General features: G+C 32.3%; 1 long non-coding RNA gene across 1 annotated transcript in view; it reads left to right on the plus strand.

Annotated features, from left to right (window-relative positions):
- The first annotated feature begins 18673 nt into the window (after positions 1–18673).
- The window catches only part of LOC140685514 (uncharacterized), a 34279-nt gene continuing 26691 nt past the window's right edge, over positions 18674–26261 (plus strand). Inside the window, exons 1-2 of the long non-coding RNA XR_012058763.1 lie at positions 18674–18718; positions 18871–18931. This is a non-coding gene — a long non-coding RNA (uncharacterized lncRNA). The remainder of the gene's footprint in view (positions 18719–18870; positions 18932–26261) is intronic.

Consider the following 26261-nt stretch of genomic DNA (forward strand, 5'->3'; position numbering starts at 1 on the left):
ATTCCTTGTGTGACTTTAGGAAAATAAGTGACTCATTCTGGTCTTTGAATTTCTTCATTTGTAAAATGGATGTTTTAACTGAATTATTATTAATTTCCTCCATTTCTTATACATGATGCTTCTATGGGGTTATATGAATATGAGTCTAAATCAACATCAGGATGGCTGTAAATTGAAGAATAGATATGTTGAGATAGAATGAACTTTTGGATACTTATATTCCCCCCAAAAAATCTGATTAAAGTAACACATACTGCATCTCTTTTCCTGCTCACTAACATTATTCTAATTAGGGAAGACTATCAGAAGTTAGAAACCCATAATTCAGGAATTCATAGTATAGACACTTTTCTTTTACATCCACTTTTAGGCATTCCTCATGGATATTTTGGAGGATTTTATTTGAAGACATTAAAAATGATCAATAGCCTAAAGCCTCAAAGGTGTGAGCTAATCAAATAAATCCAGTGATTACTATAATTTAGGATTTTAAAGTTTGAATCAAATTTTTTAAAAACCATTTTCTTCTCATCGTTAAGGTCACTGGAATAGGGCTACTATCTTCTCAATTTCTTTTCCTAATTCACCTCCCCTGAATCTCTTCTCAGAATTATCTATGAACAGGGAGCAAATGGACTAAACAAACAAAGCTATTTATAAATGAACTTGTGGAGAAAAATGTTTAGATATTTATATTGTGTTAAACAGAGTCCAAGCAAAATAATTACTCATGAGTTACTAAAAATATTACCAGACACATAGTATGATCTGAAAACTTTCTCTATAATCTTAACATGGTAAAAGTAAAACATTAGGGAAGCACTTGGACAAGAATAAAATTAATTCTGTTTCTGTCCAAATGACCCTGAGATGATGGGCCACTAAATGATTTTAAAAAGTAAACTGAACACAAAAATCTGGACTGCACATATGGTAACACTATAAGCTATAATCTATACATAGAAAGAAACGTAAAAATTGCAAGAAAGTTTGATTTTTTGTGCTGACAAAGGCAGAGAAAGAATACAAAGGCTTCAAGGAGACAGATTAGTATCTCTTACTTAATACTTATCTTTCACATGAAGTTGCTCTTTCATTTCTTTTATTTTGGTTTTCTGTATTATAAAAGAACAGAGCCACTTTTTGAGGCTGTTTACATTTTTAATTTCAGGTAAAAACAATAAGAAATGAAGGACAAAAGAATAAAGCAGAAAAAAAAATCCCTTCAGGCAAATCTTGAACTCACCTTGTTATGTTATTAATGCATTAACCTCAAAGGAATCAATAGTCCTTTGAGGTTAACGCATTAGCAAATCTAATCTCTTTTTATTTGAAGCTGTTATAAAAATACTAGTTATGTGAACTATGGTTTTGGAATTTTAATTCTCTTGTATTTGCATAGTGATTTGAAGTTTATAAAATACTTTAATATGCATCATTTAATTTTTATTTTTATCTATACAAGCTCAGTGAGAGGAAGACAAGACACACATTAATATCAGGTTTTATAGACTAAAAGGGTCAGACTGATAGATTGGGAATCTCTTGTTCAAGTTTATGAAGCAAGGAAGTTTGCATGAATCTAAGCCCACCACCATGGCTTTCTCTAATAGTTCATTGTTTGTAGGCACTTTAAAAACATATTCTAGCATCAAAATCCATTTCTCACATATGCATTCAGTTCTTTCCATGAAAACCTGTTGTAAAATAAAAGTGAAAATTTCAAGAGTTTGAAAGATACATATTGGATGTCTTGCAAGACAATGTTTTTTTCTAATACTTAATAATACAATTTAAAATTTTTCCATAGGTGTTTATATAGGTTAATCCAGAAATAAAACCCAGAACAGTAATGTGAATATTTTAATATAAAATAAAATTCAATATTAATTCACAAGAATGCTGCCTTTCTTTAAAGAAACCTTAGAAGTAGAAAAAATGAGAAGAGGAGATACGTCTTATTCAGTCTCATTCCCAGTGTGTGAATGTTCATGAATGTTAGTAAACTGACTTGTGTAACTGTATTTCAGTGGGCTAGTAAACCTAACCCCCATCTTCCAAATTGAACTATAAATAAAAACGTCTCATATTTGATGGGGAGAGTTTATCTCAGTGGTAGACTGCATGATTAACAGGCACAAGATCCTGGGTTCAATCCCCAGTACCTCCATTAAAGATAAATAAATAAATAAAAATCTAATTATCCCCCCCAAAATAATCCCATATTCATGTCATTAATTGATACCAGGTCTGAAAATAATTTATGCCAAATAATAGCTACATTACAGATTTAATAAAATTATAAAATGTATACATTTAATGTTAGTGTTATGCCTGAAAAATTTCAGTACCTTCAATCTGACTTTATTATTTTATGATTATAATTTGATTATAGTATTTTTCAGTCACAACACATAGATATAATAAAATTGTCTTGAATTTATCAAAATTTCAGGTAGAGACTGAGTCTTGTGTAAAGTGCTGAAATGATGCACACTGATGATTTATGTGACAAAGAAGAATCCAAAACTCACACATCCATAATTTACACAGAAAATTCTGCACAGAAAAAACTCCAGCTCTAGAAGATTGGAAGCCTTACCCTGACATATGGCTAATTAATCATCCAAGTGCTATAATGCTGCCAGACAGCAGTGGTCTCTACAGTGGTTCTCTATAGTATATCTAAGACCATATATTCTTTTTAAAACCTGTCAGTGTGCAAGGTAGGAAACATAACATTGCACAAAACACACTTATAAAAGTTCAGTAAGACTAAGAATACAAGATGGGTAGAAGGTAATTTTCTCTCTGTTTATGCTCATGTATGTGTATGTGTGTTTATTAATAAATTTCTCAAAATGAAGACTGGAAAATGTCAGTAAATTAACTAAAATTTAATATTGTCTCAGTGGAAGAATGTTCCCCTTTATCTGGGTTAAGTAGAATCTCATTTATTGCAGCACAATTTCTTTGTTAAAATGAGATATAAAATAAAAAGATATCCACATGAATATGTATATACACACACATTTTCATATTAATATATATACACATGCACACATTACAATTGCTGTATAATTTCCAAATGATATACAGTTATAATATTTAACTAAATTATATGATAAAAATAAATTATTGGATAAGATTACTAAAAATAAAAGTTTGGCATATCATCTAGAAATGTATTTATGTCATTAGATTTAATATTTTATTAAATTTTGTTAGAATTAATAGAATTTTACTAATGTGGCATCTCATTTTTTAATTCTTATGATTTTTTATTCACATTAATTTTTAAATAGTATACTTCTGCCATCATTGAACATATTAGTCTCTTAAGACTATCTGTACACTGTAAAAGTGTATTATTGTAAGTTTATAAAAGCACACTGGCAAAACAGATCATAAAACCAAAATACAAATGTTACCTTTTTTTTTCTTAGCAATGAAAACTTACCCAAAGCAAGCAAGCTGGAACACAGTGTAACTTGGTAAATAGATAATGCTCAGAAAATTGATACCAAAAAACCCCTTATTTATGGTATGGCTTCTAATTCACACTTTGTTTAATAGAAAAGTAGACTACACTGCAATTAGCACAACCAATCAAACAAGAAATAATTGTTAAGCACCTACCATGTGTCAGATAATATTTCAGAAGTTTGATTCTAGGAATGAATAAAATGACAAAAATCTCAACTATCATAGAGTTTATATTCGAGTAGGGGAAGGCAGATAATAAACAAAATGTACACTTTCAAATGGTGATGAGGGTTTTCAGAGAAAGTGAAGAGCCTAGGATATCCCAGGTGTTTGTGTGCCTGTGCATGGAGCATGGTTTGGAATTTCATATAGAATGATCCCAAAAGCCAAAGATAAAATGTCATTTGAGCAGAGACCTGAAGATGATGGAGCAAGCCAAAGAAATCCAAGGAAAGAGCATTCTGCACAAAGAAAAACAGACAGTGCTAAAATTTGAGGCTAGGGCTTGTCTACTATATTCAAAAAGGAGTAAAGAGGTGAGCTGTAGAAGTCAGATCACAAAGAGCCCCGAGGACATTGTAAGTCCTTGTCATTTAATCTGAGTAACATTGAAGGGGTTGAGCAGGATACCTTGATCTAACTTTGTTTTGTAAATAGACCAGAGTAGAAACAGAGCATTGAAACAAAGCAGAATTCTCAATATTTTGATTTTGAATTTGAACTCAAACTCATGTGATTTAGGCATAATGCAAACAATGAATTTTTAACCCATGTAACTGCTGCCAAATCCTTCATGTGGTGTGAAAACATGCAGTAGAAATGTGTTGTGTTCACTGTGTTCATTGCTATGTATGCAAGAGACTATTCATTCTATGTTTTAAACTTATTTGAATCATATTGTATCACAAAATATTTATGCATGACTAAATTATCTCGAGAGGTTAAATAAACTTATTTTAATTAAATATTTCTTACATTTAAACTTCATTGTTTTCATTTTTTCTTTTGTGCTAATAATTGATCAAAGTTAACAGAACTAGTGAAAACATAGGCATTAGTCCTATTCAACATAAATATACGGTATTTACTAATGGGTTTACACATATCAAAATGGGAAATGTTCAGTGAGTTATTTATATGATATGTGAATAATATACAGTTCCCACAAATGTTAGTAAATAATCATATAATAAAAGATGGGAAGAAACTGGATCAGAATAACCTTTGATATTACCACAATTCTATAGTGAATTGTCCTTAGGTGTTCTAAAATCCGAACATTGTACCAAACAGCAGGCCTCAGGAGAATGTCTGTGAGCTTTGATTAGGAGCCAGTATATGGTTGTTTTCATCTAATGCATCTCTATAGCAAAAAATCTAAAATGAGCACACACTGTTATCTGCTCTGGAAACAACACACCATAATAACCAGAGGTCATCTTCCAGACAAGTCTATCAGCAGGAACGTTGGGGTCCAATGAGAATCCGACAGAGAAGCAGTCATGGCGTGCAAGCTGCAAGCTGAGATCGTCTTCAGTTAAGTGTACTACAGTAGATTTGACCTTGCCTCTGGGTTCCAAAAAATTCACACTTTACATGAGCTATTTTATGTTAACCACAGACTCAGTGATTCTCACTGGTTGGTTGTTGGATCTTAATGCTTTACTGCAGCATATTTCCTTTAAAGTGCATGATTATATAGCAGTGGAAATCATTTAGACTATACACAAGAATGGATACCTGAGATGCTGTTCTCTTTTCACAGTAATAGTTCCCCTTAACTTTCAAATTTCATGTGAATTTAAGCTCCTTTCTTGCTCTCCTGCTGTAAAGAAATGATGAATTTTTCATCAGTTACTTTTTTTATCATAGCATAGGTAATGGATCACCATGTACACAGCAAAATAAATAATTATTTTAGTTTTGTGAAATGTTACCCATGTAACCTTGGGAAATCGCTTTGACCTGTAATGTCTTAGTTTATAAAAAGGGGACAGTAAAATGTGTCTTGTTTGTTTTACAGAGATATGGTAAAAATGTTTTTAATTGTAAAATGGTAACATGTAAAATGTTTTAAGCATTTTTTTTTGGGGGGGGGTTTCACTATGTATATTATTTGTATCAGTAGAGATAGTCTTTGATTGAGCAATGAAATGTGACATTTTTCAAACATAAAGTGTTTAGATATTAGATATTATCCAGTGTAACCTCGATGAATGTCTTCCACAGACATTGGGCTTGGACTCCTGCCTCGACTTCTAAGTTAAATACTGGTATTATTACTACTCTATTGCTAACGGTTTTATGAATTACTTTCTTGAATAAGTTAAAAAATGTATAATGAATTAAGAAATTAGTGGTTTACTTCTGCAGTACTTACATATTTATCAATCTCTACACAAAATTGTGGACAAGGAATTGAATTTAAATACTTATTAAGCAATTTATAAATACCTATTTCTGCATAAAAGTTTGTTTGAAGTATACCCATTGTTTATTTTTCTCAGACAAGATCTCAGTTTTGATTCTCAGTATTTTCTGCATACCCTTGGGTAGGTTTTCATTTTACTGAACACATTATCTTACTGTCTGATTTCCTATGCCACAAGAGTTTAGATGATTATCTGAAAAATCTGTGCTTTCTCAAGTTTTCACGTGGCTACCTCAGTCCAAATAACTTACAGTCATTAAGAAAATACTTAGACTATCTTTAAAAAAAGAAAAACACTGGTATAGTTTCTGAGATAAGTATTTTAGGAAATACAGAATTAAGGTCATGCTTCAGATAGAAAATTGAGCAATTTCTTAAATGATAAATGATTTTATTTTCTGTCTTTCTGGTTAGCTTGTGTAATCCATAAAACTGTCAATTGATGACTAATTAAAATTTGCTGGTAAAAAAACACCATTGTGAATAAATAAATCTCAACAAGAAGTACAGGGAAAGTATACTAACACTCTATTCTGCAGGATTTATAAAGTAAATGTGTGTTAAAATACAACATAGACAATATTTGTCAGAGATGACATTACTGTTTAACCCAGAACAGAAGAATCTACCAAAGATAAAAAAGACATCAGTTTTAGCCAGGAGCACCTGTCCTGATTGAATGCATAATTCCATTTTAAATATATATAAGATGAAATATTTAAATGTAAGAGTAAAATCATCTCATGTTTGACAATGTTTTACAGTATCCCCAAGTGTTTCCCTCTTAGATGAGTAAATTCACTTTCAGCTTTAACTAAATAAAAGTAGTAACCACTAGCAAAATCCTGTGGAAGAATGATTCAATATCTTATTGAGACCAATGGATTTCTGGCAAAATATATAATTTCTATACTTATTTAGGTCTTAATGGGACTATCCAGAAACTTTCACACAGAAAATTCTGTGTGTGTGTGTATATGTTTGTGTGTATGTATATGTGTGTAAGTGTATATATAAATACACACTTGTGTCACATGTATATATGATTTTTCCAGAAACACCTGCTTGCTCCCATGAGTGTAATTGTGACACATGCCGCATGTCACCTTCAAAGATTGTGTCCCAACAGTACTGAAAATTAAGAGAACTAGAAGATACCCGTATGTTTACTGCAAGAGAGGACGAGAGATGTGAGCAGTAATAAATAAGTTGTCTAATCCTATCCGGTTAGGAGGACAGCTGGTTCAGAAACTAAGCTGATCTCTGAATTCGTTTTGGTGTGCTTAGATAAATTAGCTTGAAAACAGCTGAACCAGCTGCCAAATTGATATCATTTAAGTTCCTTTATAACATATTTGATCCTCCACTATTTGCTTTCCTCTAGAGATATTGACACCAAAACCTGAAAAAGATCTTCCTCATTTCCTGTTTTTACCATTGATCTAACATCTTATATGTACATTTCTTCAGATTTTAACTACGTATTTTTTAATTTACTTTCATTGTTTTAATTTTTAATTGAAGTATAGTCAGTTACAATGTGTCAGTTTCTGATGTACAGCACAATGTCCCAGTCATGTATATACATACATATATTCATTTTCATATTCCTTTTCATGAAAGGTTATTAGAAAATATTGAATATAGTTCCCTGTGCTATACAGAAAAATTTGTTCTTTTTGTCTATTTTTATATATAGTGGTTAACATTTGTAAATATCAAACTATCAAATTTATCCCCTCCCACCTCCTTTCCCCAGTAACCATAAGATTGTTTACTATATCTGAGAGTCTGTTTCTGTTTTGTAGATGAGTTCATTAGTGTCCTCTTTTTCCCTTTTCTTAGATTCCACATATGAGTGATATCATATTTTTCTTTCTTTTTCTGGCTTATTTCACTTAGAATGTCAATCTCTAGGTCCATCCACACTGCTGCAAACTACTTATTTTTGTTCGCCTTGAAATTCTATTCTCATGTTCATTTGTCTGTTCAGTTCTGAAAAGGACAAGGAATTCAATTTCTCTTATTCATTACTTATTATGTCACTTATATTGTAAGCTCTCAATAAACAGCCATTACTCTGGATATAAAACAGCTAATTTCTAAAATTATTAAAAAGTATTAAAATTATTGTACTTAATTATGCCTAGTAGATAATAATAACTTCATTTATTCTTAATAATTAAATAATTGTTCTCAATTATTTTTAGTTAAACTGAAAGCTGCAAGCAAAAAATATTTTTAAGTGAAATTCAAATTTGTATGAGAAAGATGAAAAGAGGAGGAAATGAATTAAAAATACTCATGAATATATGATATGTGTAGATTTTATGATATTCAGAAATACATTAACAAACTTATTCTGTAAATCTATAAACTTGGCTGCTGAAAAAGACAAAACCTAATTTTTTTAATGAACAACCCAGTTACTTATATATTAAACACACATACATATGCATATAATTGTGAAATGTTTATTTTAAAACATGAACACTTCAGTTACCTTTGTGTGTGTCTACTCTTCAGGTAACGAAGGTCCTGAAGCTCTTCACACATGAGCATACCAGCACTTCTTTTTTTCCTCTATGTCTGAAAGGGCTGAACTGCAACTCAAATTCAAAGGTCAATGAGAAGTTAGACAATGTTAAGCTTGTCATTGAGCTATAGATTGCCTGGGTGCTACTGGTATACATTTTGCACATCTCATAATTTAGGAAGAAGGAAAAGTCACAGACCCTAATGTTTTTGAAATGTTAGCTACCGTTACCTCTCTGTGATGGTTAATTTTCTGTGTGATTTGACTGGGTTGCTGGATGCTCAGGTATCTGGTTAAACATTATTTCTGAATGTGTCTCTGAGGGTATTTCCAGAAGAGATTGGCCTTTGAACTCTTGAACTGAGTAAAGCAGATGGCCCTCCATGATGCAGAAAGGCATCATCTAGTCCCTTCAGGGGGTGACTGGAAAAGGGAGAGAAAGGTTGACCTTACCCTCTGCCTGACTGTGAGCTGGGACATTGATCTTTTTGCTGACCTAGGCACCTCTGGTTTTCAAGCATTCAGACTTGGACTAGGATCTGTCGGGCCTTCAAACTACAGTATCAGCTTTCCTGGATTCCCAGTTTTTAGATTGCAGACTGTGGAACTTCTCAGCCTCTGTTATCTCAGGAGCCAGTTCCTTATAAGAAATCTCATAAGAGAGAGAAGTAGAAGGGGAGAAACAGAGGTCCTTTCATTTCTATTTTTTTTTTCTGGAGAACACTCAAAAATATCAAAGCTTAGATACTGTTATAATAGGAATTTCTGATTACCTTTCAATTATAATGAACCCTTCTAATATTATTCATATTTTCATTCTCATTACATACATATAAAAATATCTTTGCTAAAACAAAGGAAGTGAATGCATATATATAGTATAGATATTGTGGGGGTGAATATATAAACAAAACATTTAACATATAATAATGTGCAGTACCATGATTAAACTTAAAATATTTAGTTCTTTATATATAAGAAACCCTGTACTACACAGTAATAGGCATGAGCAGCCCTTCATGAAAATTTAATTATCTTCAAGGTACTCTCAATGTCTCTGCAAACATGTTAATACTTATGATTACTCTTTTAAAAATCCTTGTTTCATATTTAAAACTACTAAAGCTTATAGTTCTTAGTAACTTCCCCCAAGTCAAGTGGCCAGTAGATGGAGACTGGGCAGTCTGGTTATAAAGTCTGAATGTTTACTACCATGAAGCTTCAAAAGATAGCCATTATTAAGTCCTCAGCAGTCATACAATTGAAACATGAAATTTCTTATATATTTTTAGAAATTTATACAACAATATGGATGTCACAAAGATAATTAAGGTGGCAAGTTATTTGTTACACAATACTGTTTTTTAACAACTTCAAAATAAAAAATATTTCCATGTTCAGGCTTCTGAAGGATTTGATTCTGCATGTAACTGTTGACTTCTGCTACTGTAATATGTAAGTTTCAACAGCCTTTTCCTATCTATGCAGACAGAAATATTTGGCGAAAGAACAAGGCACCTCCTTTACACATGATGTAGCTCCAGAAACTTCCAATATGATATGAAGCATAACAGCTTCCTCTTTATAAACTGTCTTGTTGTTGATCCTTTAACATAATGTTTAATATACCTGTTACATTTATCAGGGAAGTCAGTTTTTGGTTGCTTTTTTCATATATATATATATATATTTATTGAAGTATAGTCAGTTTACAATGTTGTGTCAATTTCTGGTGTACAGCACAATAGTTCAGTCATATAATAACATACATATACTTATTTCATATTCTTTTTGACCATAAATTACTACAAGATATTGAATATAGTTCCCTATGCTATATAATATATCCTGTTTATCTATTTTATATACAGTAGTTAGTATCTGCAAATCCCAATTTCAACTGCTTTTGAACAGAAACTTTTAAAATATTATCAATGAAAACAATCTCAAATTGTTATCTTTATCTATACTACCCTCCAAATAAAATGCATTGCTAACATTCATTGTAAAATGTACTTAGAAAATTTATTTATTTATTTATATGTGATCAGAGTAGTTAGAAGTTTTGCTTCTCTTGATAAAATGATAAAAATTATCTGATGATTATTTGGGAGTATTGGGTTAAAAGTGAACGAAAGTTATTATGTATAAAGTTTTGTTTTGTTGTTTGTTTTTGTATGAACAAAATAACACCTCAGGAACAGCATATGGATGATTTTAATTAAATTTAATTAAACGTAATCTTCAACAAAGTTGTTTCCCTTAACACACACACACATGCACACACTTTTCTTCTAACCTGTTTTGCAATAGTTTAAAAATTATTTTCATAGTACATAAATATTTGAAAATTTCCCATAAATCTCAATAAACTATTAAATTACAAAATAACTTGTATAAAAGAAATATCTTGAGGCAAAAAGGTAACCACCCAATTTGGAGATTTTTTTTTTGCATAATTTTTCCTAAAACACTTTGTGGCAATGGCTGTCATTTTGCACTTTGAGTTTATAGTGTAAAAACTTGTTTTCCCTCATAGATCCTGTCTAGAAATGTGGATAGTTGTTAGTAATCTGAACAGATTATTCAAGTCATAGGGCCCAATTTGTACATGATATTCTTTCAAGAATGAATATCTTTTAAACAAAAATGAAAGCTTGGTTTAAATGACTGAGTTTTATCATAATAAAACAATTTTTATGTACTTTAGATACATTTTCATCACTTCACTTTTTGTCACAGTTTGATTTAGCCTCCCCCATAATCCATAGTGAAGTTTGTTGCAAGATTACAGTAAAACCTTTCAATGTCAGAAATTTATGAGGGTTGGCACACGTCTCTGAAATTTCAGCTTCTTTCAACTTCTACAAGTGAGCTATCTATCTTAGGAGACATTCCTAAGGATGTCATTATTCATGGTATGCTATAGAGATTTTGACTCAAAACATGGATCCTAGAGAAAATGGTTACAAATACTAGCTCTGGACTCTAATTATACATTATTTAATTTTTCTGGATTTTATGTATCCTAAATGCAAAATGAAAATGATAATTCTTAACTAACATTGAGGACCTGACACAATTGTTTCACTTTCCTCCTCAAATTTTGTTATAATTTATTTTTAAGTAACCATAGTTTTTTTACTATATATATAAATTAAATTTATTAAATTATATAATAAGATAAGCATCACATTGGCCCTTAAAGAAGAGCAGACAGAATGTGTTTCTGGTTTATAAAATTCAGAGAACATCAGCCTGATACTATCAGGGAAAATCTTAAAAAAAGAAAATACCTTCAAATGAATAAGGCTGAGTTTGCTAAGGTGGTATATATCTAGAAGAGTTTAGGTTAAAGGTGAAGATAGCAAACAAAATACAGATAGAAAACAACAGATTGTATGCTGCAATATTAGTGGTAACAGAAAAATATGGCTAAGCCATTAAAAGTCTGAGGATAAGTGAGTCAAATAGATTAAGTTCATTCACTATGTAGACATTTCATATTGTTTAGTACTTGCCTCTATGTGGTATTTCTTGTTGATTTAGTAATATTGTAAGAATTCTTACACAGTTGGCTATAAACTGCTTGTTGATGGAGGTAGGGGGTGCTACACATGAGAGCATAGCCAGGAGTCATAAATCCAGGAGAAAATACAAGGAAGGGAGCACTACTATACTTAGAAAACAGGGAAACAACTTTAGAATGGTGACATGAAGAATTTTGCACATCTTCATCCAAGCAAAACAAGCTTAACTGGTGAAAATTATTAAAAATAAACAACTATTTAAACTCTGGGAATTGTTCTAAAAGTGGAGAGCAAATTCGGAAGCATTTTTTCAAGAAAAGTTAAATCTTACTAAGATAGCAGTCATCAGTGACATTTGAAATATAATCCAGTCACTTCCCCCATCAGCTCATTGTCACAGAAGCTGTAATCCTGGTGGCACATGCAAGAGCTTAGTGAGCCTTTTTTCCCTACATATCAAACAAGAGATAATTTATCTCCATTGAAGGGACAAGCCACCAGGTTTTCTTCACTCATAAAGACCATTTATTTTGGAAGTTTTATCCCAGGTGAGTTAATCTGAGCCATCTGGGAGTCCTTTCTCCACCCAGCCTGCACTCATAAGGCAGAAACTCCAAACTGAAAACACTGGGATCCCAATCACCCTTGCTGTGGCTTACTCACAGTGCATAGGTTTCACACAAGAAGATAAAATCTGAGAAGATTGGAGGCTAAAGTCCTGGACCAGCAAGACATGGGCAATGATAATTCTTAACTAACCCTCAGCTCCAGAGCACCAGCACAGATGTTTTGACCAGAGAGAGAAACAGGCTATAAGAACAGAGATGGCACGTTCCTCTCAACAAAATTTACATTTTTAAAAAATGCATGGGGATGTCATAAACAATAGAGACTTTGGTGGTAGATAATTAGGGGTAGGTTGGTCATTCTGTGTGAGCCAAAGTTAAACATTAGACCGTCTACACGTTTAATAGGGAGAACCGAAGAAAGAAACAGTTAACAAGAGCCTGAAGCTGAAACAAACCTGAAGACCAGTGTTAAAACTCCACTTGCAAAAAATCTAAATTAAATTGGATCAAAATTTGGAGTAATTTATGCCTTCAGGTAATTGTCAAAACAATAGAGCAAGCAGTCTGCAATCAGTGAAGACTAACAGCTAGGTGTGATACAATCAGAGGCAGATAGCTTAACAGATATATCAGAGATGGAGATAGCCAAAGATAGAACAACTACCCTAAGTTTTATCCTTGAGTGACTGGGTGCAGATCAGGGCTACTCCTTAGAAGGAGCAAAATAAGAAACTACTATCATAAGGGGAAATAAGCTACATCTAAGTAATAAGTGACTGAGCAAGCAATGAGCAACAACAAGCCATAATGGGGAGTGGGGGACATTATCAGATTTTGTTACAACATATTACTTAAAGTTTCAAGTTAAAAAAAAAGATTACAGAATATGCCAGAAAAACCCCAACAAAACAAACAAAATACCAAGAAAGTGTGATGCATACACACACCCCCACCAAACACCACAGGCAAAAGAAATTTCCTTTGAGAATGATCAGAAATTTATTTAGTAAACAAAAATTTCAAAACAGCTATTATAAATATTTACAAATATTTTCATTGAGGGAAACAATGCTTAGTAAGTGAAGAAATATCTTGACAATGTCTTATCAAATAGAGAATATTAGTAAAGAGATATAAATAGTAAGTAATCAAATGGAAATTCTGGAATTGAAAAGTATAACTGAAACATTTTTAATAAGTTATTAGTAGGGCAAAACAGTGTGTTTAGATTGGCATAAGAAGGAAAAGGAAACTTGAAGATAGGTTAATAAAGGTTATGCAATCATAAGAATAGAGAGAAGAGGAATAAAGAAAAATAAACAGAACCTCAGAAATATGGACACCATATCAAATATATTTTAATAATGAATGTGAAATGAACACATTTCTAGATAAACAAAAATGAGAAGCTCACTTTACAATAAATACTAAATGAATTTCTTCAGGCTAAGAACAAGTGACACAGAGAGTAATTCAAATCTACATAAGAAAATAAAGAGCATTAACAAAAGTAATCATGTAATTTTAAAAGACAGTACAAATGTACATTTTTCCTTTCTTTGTTTAAGTGACATAAAAATGTGTAAAGCAATAGATATCACATATAATATGTATTTAATAATATATATGCATATAATCTATTCTATTGTCTTTTAGATCCATATTTATTAAAGATACATACATATATATGTAAATACATATATATATATATATATATATATATATATACACACACACACACATATGTAGGCATAATACACACAGAAAAATTTTTTTATGATAACCCAAAAGAGGGCAGTAGTAGAAAAACTCTACCAAAATAAGGAAATGAAACCAAGTGGTAACTTGATTTTTCAGGAAAAAATTAAGAGAATAAGAAAGGGTAAATAAGAATGTTAACATAACAGATAATATAAATATATAAATATAAACTTGCTCTTTCTTCTCCCCTTAGACTACAAAATCACACGATATCCATTTGTATGCTCTCTACAGGAGATACATTTTATACTCAAAGATACAAACATAATAAATTTTTTAAAAATGTAAAATGTCATATAAACAGCACCCATAAGTATGGCTGTAATTATAAGACAAAATTGTTTTAAAATGTCCTTTAAAGAGAAGTTTCTACAGCAAAGAGGGATATTTGATGGTGATAAAAGTGTCAGTAAATCAGGAAGCTATAAAGGTCATGTACATACATGCACTTGACAACAGAGTAGCAAACTATATTAAGTAAAATCTAACAGAAATAAAAGAAAGTTGATAATTCAATAATGGTTATAGACTTCATTATTGGAGAGAAAACTAGACAGCAGATTAATACGGATAAATGTGCCTCAAACAAAACTATGAATCAAATAGACCTAACAGACATATATAAAACATTATACCTCAAAACAGCAAAGTATATATTCTTCTCAAGTGAATATTAAACAGAGAAATTCTCCAGGATAGACCATAAACTAGATAGACCACAAAAGTTTTTGAATAAATTTGAAAGAACTGAAATCATGCAAAATATGTTCTGTTACTACAATATAATGAGATTAGAAATCAATATAGGGCAGTGATTACAGTCAAATTTATGTATATTCATGTATTTATTCAAAAATAAGAAAATCTGAAATCAACATACTAACAGTTCACTTAAAGACAGTGATAAAAGAGCAAACTAAGTCTAAAGCAAGCAGAATAAATAATAAAGCAGAAACTAGCAAAAGAGAGTAGAAAAATAATAGAGGGATCAATGAAAATGAAAGTTGTTTCTATGATACGAGCAACAAAATTTGAAAAAGCTGTAGCTAGACTAAACATGAAAGAAAAAGAAAGGAGACTCAAATGACTAAAATCAGAAATAAAAGAGGAATAATCAGTACTGACATTGTAGAACTGAAAGTCATTTTAAGAGAACACTGAAAACCTATGTAATGACAAAACAGAAACTGACTGCAGAAACTTTCTAAAGAAGATACTGAAAATATGAAGAAAAGTTAAATCTGTCATTAGAAAAACCTCATAGAAGGAAAAGGCAGACTTAAATAGCTTCACTTGTGAATTCTGACAAAAATTTATAGAATTACTATTAATTCATTAAGAAGTCTCCCCAATGTAGCACAGGAGTGTACAAAAACAAATGTCTATACAAAAACTTTTTCACAAGCCTTCATAGCACCATTAACAAAGAGCAAAGAAGTAGAAACAACCCAATGTCCATCAATTGATGAATAAATAAATAAAATGTGGTATATATATATTCAGCAATAAAAAGAATGAAGTACTGACACATGATTAAGTATGAATAAAACTTGAAAACATGCTAAGTAAAAAAGCCACTTACAAAAGATCACTTTTATTCCATTTATATAAAATATCCTGGTTAAACCAATCTATGGAGAGAGAAAATGGATTAGTGGCTCCCTGGGGCTCAGGGCTCAGGAGTTGGGTGAAATGGAAAATTACCACCAATAGTCATAGGTTTCTTTTCGGATTGATGAGAATGTTCTAAACTTATACTGTGTTGACAGTTGCACAACTTTTAAAATATAAAAAACTGCTATATTTTACATTTTAAATGTGTGGCTTGTACGGCTCATGAATTATGTCTTAATGAGGGGTGTGTGGGGGAGGGAAGGATAGAGGGAGAAAGAGGAGAACAGCAAGGGACATTTAGAAAGTGAAATTTATAGCGGATTTATCTACTATTCTGTGATTTTTAAACTAAACCATTTTATTTCTCTAATGGTGTAAATTTCCTCAGTCACCTGTTAATTAAAAGAGAATGTATGACCACTTTACGGAGAAGGATAATACAAGTGTTTCAACTGATGAGTGGTTAACTGTAATGGTTAACATTTGATAAACATTCTTTGAATATGACATTGATTCCAAAGCCAAACAAATTAATGAACTGATATTTGAATATGTGAATGTTTGACTGACATTGTTCTTGCTCCTTTCGTACTCTCATGTTTTAGGAAAAAAAATGTTTTTTGGAGAGGAGTGTAGTTCAGAATCATGTGATTCATCATTGGAGATATATGGCAAGGTGAGATGCAGGCAGAGGGGCCACTAAGCAGCTAAGCACCCTGAAGAAGCTGATTGCTGGTAGAGTTTAGAAATGAAATTAACAATAGAGAAAATTGTAGGTATTGACAAAATTTCAGTCAGCAGGAACTAACCGTGCTATTGGGATTTTAAGTGACCATCACCCCTCCAAATCAAAGAAAATTTCTACATGGTGTTCAAACTACTGATTCCAAGTGCTAGTGATGACAAGAGAAAACTGCCTCATAATTTCTTTCCATTCCTTCATTAGAATAGTAAAAATCCATGTATTAATAGCCTTCCTTCCTACTTTACAAGGACATGTGATTTATGTATATTCCGAGGTGCTGTAATTGCTGACTATATTGCTGGCATATGAGTACAGAAGAGTAAAAAAAATGTTCACTTTCTCTGCAAATTTTGGTTATTTCCCTGAAGTGTTTCTTTCTCGTAATACAAAGCTTTTCTTAAAAAAAAAAAAAGACAACAGAAGGGAGTCAGCACTAAATGATATACTGAATGACTAGCAGTCCTTGTTGCCCCAACATTGTCATTCTAATGTCTTCTTCAAATCTTCTCAACAGATATTACCACAACATCCTGTCCCATCCCCAGGAATAAGATTAACTTTCCCATCCAACCTCTTCCATTACACATTTCTTTCAGTAATAGTTTCTTATCATTAACAACAATGAAAAGTCTGTCACATTTATTCAAATAGCCAATTGGAAATTTGACTCCCTGTAATAACTGTGTAATTAAAAATGTTTTCATGTAAAATTCATGATTTTATATAGCAAAGTCCTGTCTTTTTCTCCCAGAAAACATCTCTGAAAACAGTTTTAATCTGTTTCAACTTATTCACTAAAGGGCACTCTTCAGAAAGAGTCTACAGCTAGTACACATATAGCATAAATTAAAGAAAAATTAAAGGTTCTTCATGATAAGATTAGTCTTCATCTTATGTTGAGAATGTGTAGTCACTAAAGATTTTAAAGCACAGCAGGGATATGTACGTTTAAGCAGTAACGCTCCCTACATTTTGAGAAATGGATTAGTCATATCAGGAAACTGATGAAGGATTTTGTTAACAACCCAAAAGGCAATGATTGGATTTAAGTGAAAGATGTATAAGTGAGGAAACAATGAATGAATTAGAAAGACACGTAAAAGGTGTAATTGAAAGTACTTTTTATGCTTATGAAGGAATCAGAGAGGGAAGTGCAGAGAATGACCTAAGTGTCCAGCTTATGCAATTAAAAGGATGATGGGTCATTCATGGAGATGACTATCCACCCTAAATGCAGTTCCAGGGAAGAGATGGAGAAAGTGTGGATCATGAGATCACTTTTGAACAAGTTGAATGTTACGAACCTTTGAGATATGCATCTGAGGATATAAAAGTAGTTTTGAATCTCTGAAGAGTTATGGGCTAGAGATATTAAACTGGGAGTCAATAGCATGTAGGTGATGATTAAGGTATAGCAAAGATGTTCCCTGTACACTACAGAGTTAAGGGCCTTGAGATACTACCTTCACCTTGTGAAATGTTATTATTATTTTTTTTAATGGAAGCTCTGAGTGCTTGAGTATCATGCTGACTAATGAGAAAATGTTTATGATGGATGCGTAGCTAAAACAAATAGAAGTATAGCAAAAAGGAAGCTCTTTTAATAGACTTTTCCAAAATTGTTTTCAGAATAAATGACCTAAAAGTTATAAAGATTTAGTATTCTCATATACTGCATACCCAATTTCTCCTATAATTAACATCTAGATTAGTATGGATCATTTGTCACTATTAATAAACCAGTATTGGTGCATGGTTATTAACTAAAGTCCATATTTATTCATATTTGCTTAGGTTTTTATTTAATGTCCTTTTTCTGCACCAAGATCTCATCTAGGATATCATATTTGATTTAGTTATTGCATCACCTTAGACTTTTTTTCACTGTAACAATTTCTCAGATCTTCCTTATTTTTTATGACCTTGACTGTTTGTTTTGAGGAGTACTAATCTGTTATGTTTTTAATATATCTTAACTGGGATTTTATGATTTTTTTTCTCAGATTAGACTGAGCTTATATTTTCTTAGGAGGAAGACTACAAGAGGTAAAGCTATTTTAATCTAATTATCCCAAACATACATACTATCATCATAACTTCACACTGTTTATATTAAATTTGATCACCTAACAGTAGTAGTATTTGCAGGGTTTCTCTACAGTAAAGTTACTTTTTTAAACATAGTATATTATTCGCAGATATGTCACTATATGCAGCATGCACTCAACAGATGAGGAGTTGTGTATCGCCTTCTGGAGTGTGAGTATCTGCATAAATTATTCAGAGTACTTTTGCATGAAAGATTTATTTCTCTCAATATAGTCTCATGGATATTTATTTAAAATTTAATGTTATTGATATGATCATATGATTTTGCTTCTGTAGTCTGTTGACATAATAGATTAAATTATGCAATTGATTTTCAAATTTTGAACCAACCTTACATATCTGGGATACATCTCACTTGCTCATGCTGTGTAATTTTTGTACAGCATTAAATTCAATTTTTTAATAACCTGTTAATGATTTTGGCATGTATGGTCACAAAGTACATTAGTCTATATTTTCTTATCATATATTTGTCTAATTTTGATATTAGGGTAATGCTGGATTCATAAAATAATTATGAAGTATTCCCTCTTCTTTTATCTTCTGGAAGATAGAGAATTGGTAGTATAACTTCTTCCTTAAATATTCAGTAGAATTCACCAGTGAACCCAGCTGGACCTAGCTCTTTATGTTTTGGAAGATTATTATTGACTCAATTAATTATTGACTTAATCTTTTTAATAGATAAAGATCTATTTAAATTCTTCTCATATAAATTTTGGCAAATTGTGTCTTTCATGGATGATCAAATTTGTGTTCATAGAGTAATTAATGTTATTATTTTTAAGTCTACAAGATTTGTAGTGATATCTTCTTTTTCATTTCTGATATTACTAATTTGTGTCTTCCTCCTTTTTTTCTTTGTTAGTCTGATTAGTTTATCAATTTTATTGATCTTTTCAGAGTTAGCATTTAATTTTGTTGAATTTTCTCTATTGATTTTCTATAAAGTTCAATATCAGTGATTTATGTTCTAATTTTTACTACATTTTTCCTTTGCTTACTTCAGATTTAATTGGCTTTTCTTCTAGTTTCAAAGGTAGAATCTTAGATTATTGATTTTAGGCCTTTCTTCTTTTCTCGTATATGCTTTTCAATGCTATAGACTTTCCTTTAAGCACTGCTTTCACTGAATCACATAAATTTTATGTTGTATTTTATTTTCATTTGGTTCAAAATGTTTTTAAATTTATCCCAAGATTTCTTTTTTAACCTATATATTATTTAAAAGTATATTTTTTAATCTCCAAGTGTTTTGGGGTTTCTTAACTATTTTTATGTTATTGACTTCTGGTGTAATTCTATTGTGATCTAAGAGCAAACACTGTATAATTTGTTTCTTTTACTTTTAGGTGTTTTATGACTCATAATGTGTCTATCTTGTAAATGTTCTACGTGAGCCTGAGAAAAATGTGTAATGTTCTTTTATTGAATAAAGTAGTATGTAGATGTCAATTATATACAGTTAATTGATAGCATTGTTGAGTTCAACTATGTTCTTACTGATTTTTCTGCCTTCATCTGCCCATTTGTACTAGAGGAGCATGAAAATCTCCATCTGCAATAGTAGATTTGTCAATTTCTAACTTCAGTTCTTGCCTCATATATTTTGATGTTCTCTTCTTAGGTATATACACAATAAGGATTGCTATGTTTTCTAGAAGAGTTGACTCCATCATTATTCTGTGATGCATCTCTTCATCTCTAATAATTTTCATCACTCTAAAGTCTATTCTGTTTGAAATTAATACATTTACTCACTTTTTTTATTAGAGTGTACAATGATATATCTTTCTCCATCCCTTTACTTTTAATCTATATTTGTCATTATATTTAAAATGATTTCTTACTGAAAACCTCAGTTGAAGCTTTTTTTTTTTTTGGTCTACTCAACCTTTGTTTTTTAATTAGTGCACTTAGAACATTGGCATTTAAAATGATTATTAATATTGCTGAGTTAATATCTACTATATTTGTACTGTTTTCTCTTAGGTTTCCTTTTCTATTTTTTTTTGTCTACCATTTCTTTTCTGTCTTTTGTTGTTTAAGAATTTGATATAAGTACATTTTCTCTTTTTTTCCACCTATCAATTATATTTTTTATAAAAACAAATTTCTCTAAGGGTCATCCTGGGATTTGCTGGGTTTGCAATATAAATTTCTAGTTAATACAAGTCCACTTTAAAGTGACACTAAGTAATTTATGGGTAATGCAAGTACCTTATAATAACAAAATATTCCTAATTCCTCCCACTTGTCCCTTGTATGATTGTTGTCATTCATTTCACTTATGCATTAGCAAAATACATCATTTTAAACAAATACTTATCTATTTGATCAGTTAAGAGTAAGAAAAATAAAAGTTATAATTTTGTCTTCACTTATTCATTTTCATATGTTCTTCCTTCAGTTATGTAGATAATATTTTCTGATCTATACCATTTTCATTTTTACTGAAGAGCTACTTTTAACCTTTATTACAAGGCAGATCTTATGGCAACAAATTATCTCAATTTTTTTCTTGCCCAAGAGAATTTAATTCTCCATTTTTTAAGGTTAATTTTACAGAGTGAAGATTTATAGGTTGATGGGCTTCTTTTTTTTTTTTTTGTCTTCCAACATTTTACACTTTCACTCCATTCTCAATTTGTTTGCATGATGAAGAAACGTTGGAAATAATTTTTATCTTTACTCCTCTATAGAAAAGGTATTCTTTTTCCCTTGACTTCTTTCAAAATTTTTATTTGTTTTTGATTTTCCATAGTTTAAATATATGCTTAAGTGTAGTTTTTTTTTTTCTTTTTTAGTATTTATTGAGCTTGATCTTCTCTGAGGTTCTTGAATCTGTGATTTGTTGTCTTACATTCATTTGGGGAAAATTTTCAGTCACTGTTACTTCAAATTTTTTTCTTCTTTCTTTTCTTTTTTTTTTTTTCTCCATTTAGTATTCTCATTATGCTTGTATTACTCCTTTTATAGTTGTTTTGCAATTCTTGGAAATTCTGCCCCCCGCCTTTTTTTTTTAGCTTCACCTTTCAGGTTTGAAAATTCCTATTTTCATATTCTCTCTCTCAGATATCTTTCCTCAGCCATGTCCAGTCTATTAATGATACAGTGTTTACTACAAAGCTACAGTAGTAAAGACAGTGTGTTACTGATTTAAAAATTGCACATAAATCAATAGAACAGAATAGAGAGTACATAAATAGTTCCACAAAAATATAATCAACTGATCTTTGACAAATAATTAAAGGCAATATAATGGAGCAAAGGTAGTCTCTTCAACAAATGGTGCTGAAACAACTGGACATGCACATGTAAAAAAACAAAACATAGATAGAGATCTTACACCCTTCACAAAACTTAAATCAAAATAAACATAACCCTAAATGTAAAATGTGTAACTAGGTGTATGATGATGATTTTTTACATCCATGAAATAAATAATTGACAAATTTAACTTCATGAAAGTTAAAACTTCTGCTCTGCAAAAGGAAATATAAAGAAAATTAAAAGGCAAATCATAGACTCAGAGAAAATATTTGCAAAAGACACATCTGATAAAAGATTTTTATCTAAAATATATGAATAAATTTTAAGTTCAAGTATAAGAAAATCAGTAATTCTATTAACAAATAGACAAAAAGACCTTAATAGAAACCTCATCAAGGAATATATATAAATGGCAATTAAGTATATGTAAATATATTCAACATCATATGTCAATATGAAATTGAAAATTAAAACAATAATAAAATGCTAAAACACTTACTAGAATGGCTAAAATCCAGAACACGGGCAACACTAAATGCTTATGAGGGTGCAGAGCAACAGGAACTTGTATTCGCTGCTGATGGGAATACAAAAGAGCACAGCTACTTTGGAAGGCAGCTGGGCAGTTTGTCACAACACTACGTATATTCTTACCAAGTGATCCAGCAATCGAGCTCCTTGATGTTTACACAAATGACTTTAAAATTTGTGTCCACACAAAGCTTGCACACTGATATATAGCGGGTTTATTTGTAACTGCCAAAACTTGGAAGCAACTAAGATGCTCATCAGTATGTACATGGATAAAACACTGTGGTATATATAGACAGCGGAATACTATTCAGTGCTAAAAAGAAATGAGCTACCAAGCCATGAAAATACAGGAAGAAGTGCATATCATGACAATCTGCATACTGTATGGTATCAACTATATGACATTCTAGAAGTAAAACTGCTCTGTGTGATACTATAATGGCAAGTACATGTCACCATACATTTGTCTAAATGTATAGTCCATACAATGTACAACAGCAAGAGTGAACTCTATTGTAAATCATGGACTTTGGGTGATATGGTGTGACAAAGTAGGTTTATTTATTGTAACAAATGTACCATTGTGGTGGGAAAGGTCAATAATGGGGGATGTTGTACATGTGGAGAGCAGGGACTCTTTGCACTTTATGCTAAGTTTTACTGAGAACCCAAAACTGTTTTTAAAAGTAAAGTTTATTAATAAAAAAAGTCAATGGTACTTTAACTATTTTGCTGCTCAAGTAGCTCAAGCTACTGAATCATCCTTAATTGAAAGGCCTACAGTTATATAGTAAGAAACAGGGTTGAGACATTCATCTAGCCTTTAAATATGTTCTCATTGCATTATACTGTTTGCTCTCCAAAGTGTGGGACCCAAGTAGCCCCATGAAAATTATTAAGCAACTTGTTAGAAATGCACATTTTGGACCTTTTCCCAGATACACTGAATCAGAAACTGGGAGTGAGGCCCAGCAATCTGTTTATTTAAAAAAGCTTTCCAGAGCTTTTATAAAGGTTAAAGTATGAGAACTGATTTACTATACCATATTATGGAATGATTTCAACTTTTGTATCTCCTTAGAAGGTCAACAAACCACATACTTGTGAATTTTCCTTCCCTGTCCCCAATTTATATGACTACAGTAGAAGCAAGCTTGACTCTGCCCTAGGCCAGAGCTACATGGTTAATTAATATGACACAATTAGTCTGTTAGAAAGACAGCTTACTGGAGAATGACCAAGAGAAGCCACTTATTTTGGAAATTTGGCTTTAGAATTCACTTCCATAAAGAACTTAAGTCAGCATTTGTAAAGGATGGCTATTTTCAAATATTGTCTGGAAAGTATGAAAATAGTTTGCCAATGAAGAAGGAAAATTAATCCAAAATGCATTGATACTTCAATGGGCAATTGATATACATGCCTTCCTGATTTTTCTACTGAGCTGTGACATTGGTTTGTTCTATTCTTAAGGTGAAGCTAAACTCCTAACTGGGTCCTGTGTGAAACTTATGTATTCTTTTAATTAGACAGCAAATTTATTCAGGCTAGCTTGTTTTCTGAACTGAAAAAGTTGTGATCATTACAGTAGGTAGAAGATTATCTCCTCATTATTAGGAAACATCACCTTCACCTATTACAATTTCTGATATTTATTTAAGAAAAGACAAAATGTTTTATTTTATATTCAAGGGGTTGAAATGAAGAGCTCAAATAAAAACTTAAGTGAACGAGATTATACACTACCACTTAAATGTTTCTTGAAAGGGCACATTGTAGAAAATGTTGTATATTTCTATATTAGGACCAGTCAACATGGCAGCATGGGCACAATTATGTGTAAGGCTCTCTGGATTGTGATAGCATCTGGGAATACTCAAACACACACAGACGTACTAATACACATTCATTTTTCTGCTACTATTTGTGAACACTACACTACAGATCTGTAAGTGATGAGATATATGTCTTTATTACAGATGTTTCCCATCTATCATCCAGACATAAATGAAGAGTTTTACAAAATATATATTTGAAGAGTGGCCAAGATGGAAGAGTAGAAGGATGCTCTTAGCTCACCCTCTTGCATTAATACATCAAGAGAAACATTCATGGACCCCCACCTTTCACTCAGAAAACCTGCTGAACTTTGATAGAATATCACCTTTTTCAACAGCCAAATTCCTCAGAAATCTGGCAGGAGGAAACAAAGAAGAAAAAGGAAATTAGTGTGGGACTTGTCCCACAGGGAGGGTGTAGCAAAGGAGTAATAGCTCAGCAGGGTTGGAAGGGGATCCTCTTAGGCTTGTAGGAGTGCATAGCTGTGCTTTGGCTGACAGAACTGAGAGAAACTAGCACAGTGGGTCCCTGTGACTCCCAGCCTTAGACATGAGCTGGCAGGGGTAGGCCAGGACTGGCTACCTGAGCCAGGTGGAGGGCTGGGTTCTACTGCACAAAGGCAGCTTCAGGGGACTGGTGTGTGCTATGTGCCATGGCTGGGAGTTTATACAGAACAGAATAGTCTGGATTCCCCCCTCAAAAAAAAAAAAAAAACTACTGGTGTGCATTGTGGGGAAGGGTGCAACTCAGCTGGGCCTCAGCTCCTGTTTCTACAGACCATTGTCATCATCCCTGGCACAGGAGAAAGATAGGCAGGACTTAGCCATAGCCACCATATTCACTGGTGTGCAGCTCCCACTTGGAGGTGGGGTTGAAACCTGAATCCGTACCCAGGGGCTCTGCAGCTTCTCAGGTGGGACTGAGATTTGTTTACAACCCCAGGCAGAGGGAACCTGTTTGCTCCATGGGTGCATTTGTGGCTCTGTGCCTCTAGGACAAATGAGCAAGGAATGGAGTTCTGGCACACAGCAGGGTCGAGGGCTGGTGCAGCATTTTCAGTGGGCTTGCCTCCCTCATGGGGACAAGGAGCTGGAGACAGAGCTGATCCAGTAGCATGAATGCACAATTGCTACAAATCGGGGGGCTCTGCAAGCTCAGGCCTCAAAGATGAAGGAGTAAAATTGACACAGAGGGATGAGTGCAGGAGCAGTGTTTGGAACTGGGGACAGCGCTGACCTGAGAGTGTGCCATAATCCAGGTGTGTGATACAGAATTTGGTGAATCAGCACTGGTAGCTCTGAGGGCAGAGAACCTGAGGGATATCAGAGCAGAGAACTGACATTCCTGTGGCTATAGTGGGGACAAGGGCAGCATGAACAAAGAGTATTTGAAGCACTCCAACCCCTCCTACCACACACCACAGTTCAAAAACAGGTCTGGCAGACTCCATTCCAATAAAAGGGGAACAGATCAAGGGCTGTGACAGCCACAGAACAAAAAGGAGGTCCCACTCAACAACCAGAACATGCTCTAATCAGCACAACCACTGGCCAAACCCTCAGTCAAAGGGATAACAGCCACACACACTGAAGAAAGACATGGCAATCATCCATATTAAAAACAGACCTTGTGGTAAAATTATTAGAGGTGCACAAACTACAGGAAAATGCATCCTCTTAAAAAAAAAAAAGAAACCCTTCAAGACCACAGGAGATAACTGATACTGCATAATCCATATTACTAGAGAGATATAAGTAAAATGAAGAAGCAGAGGAACTACTACTAATTGAAAGAACAAATGAAGTCCATTAAAAGAGAAATCAATGAAATAGAC

Source organism: Vicugna pacos, chromosome 14 (genome assembly GCF_048564905.1).
Source record: "Vicugna pacos chromosome 14, VicPac4, whole genome shotgun sequence".
Classification (NCBI taxonomy): Eukaryota; Metazoa; Chordata; class Mammalia; order Artiodactyla; family Camelidae; genus Vicugna; species Vicugna pacos.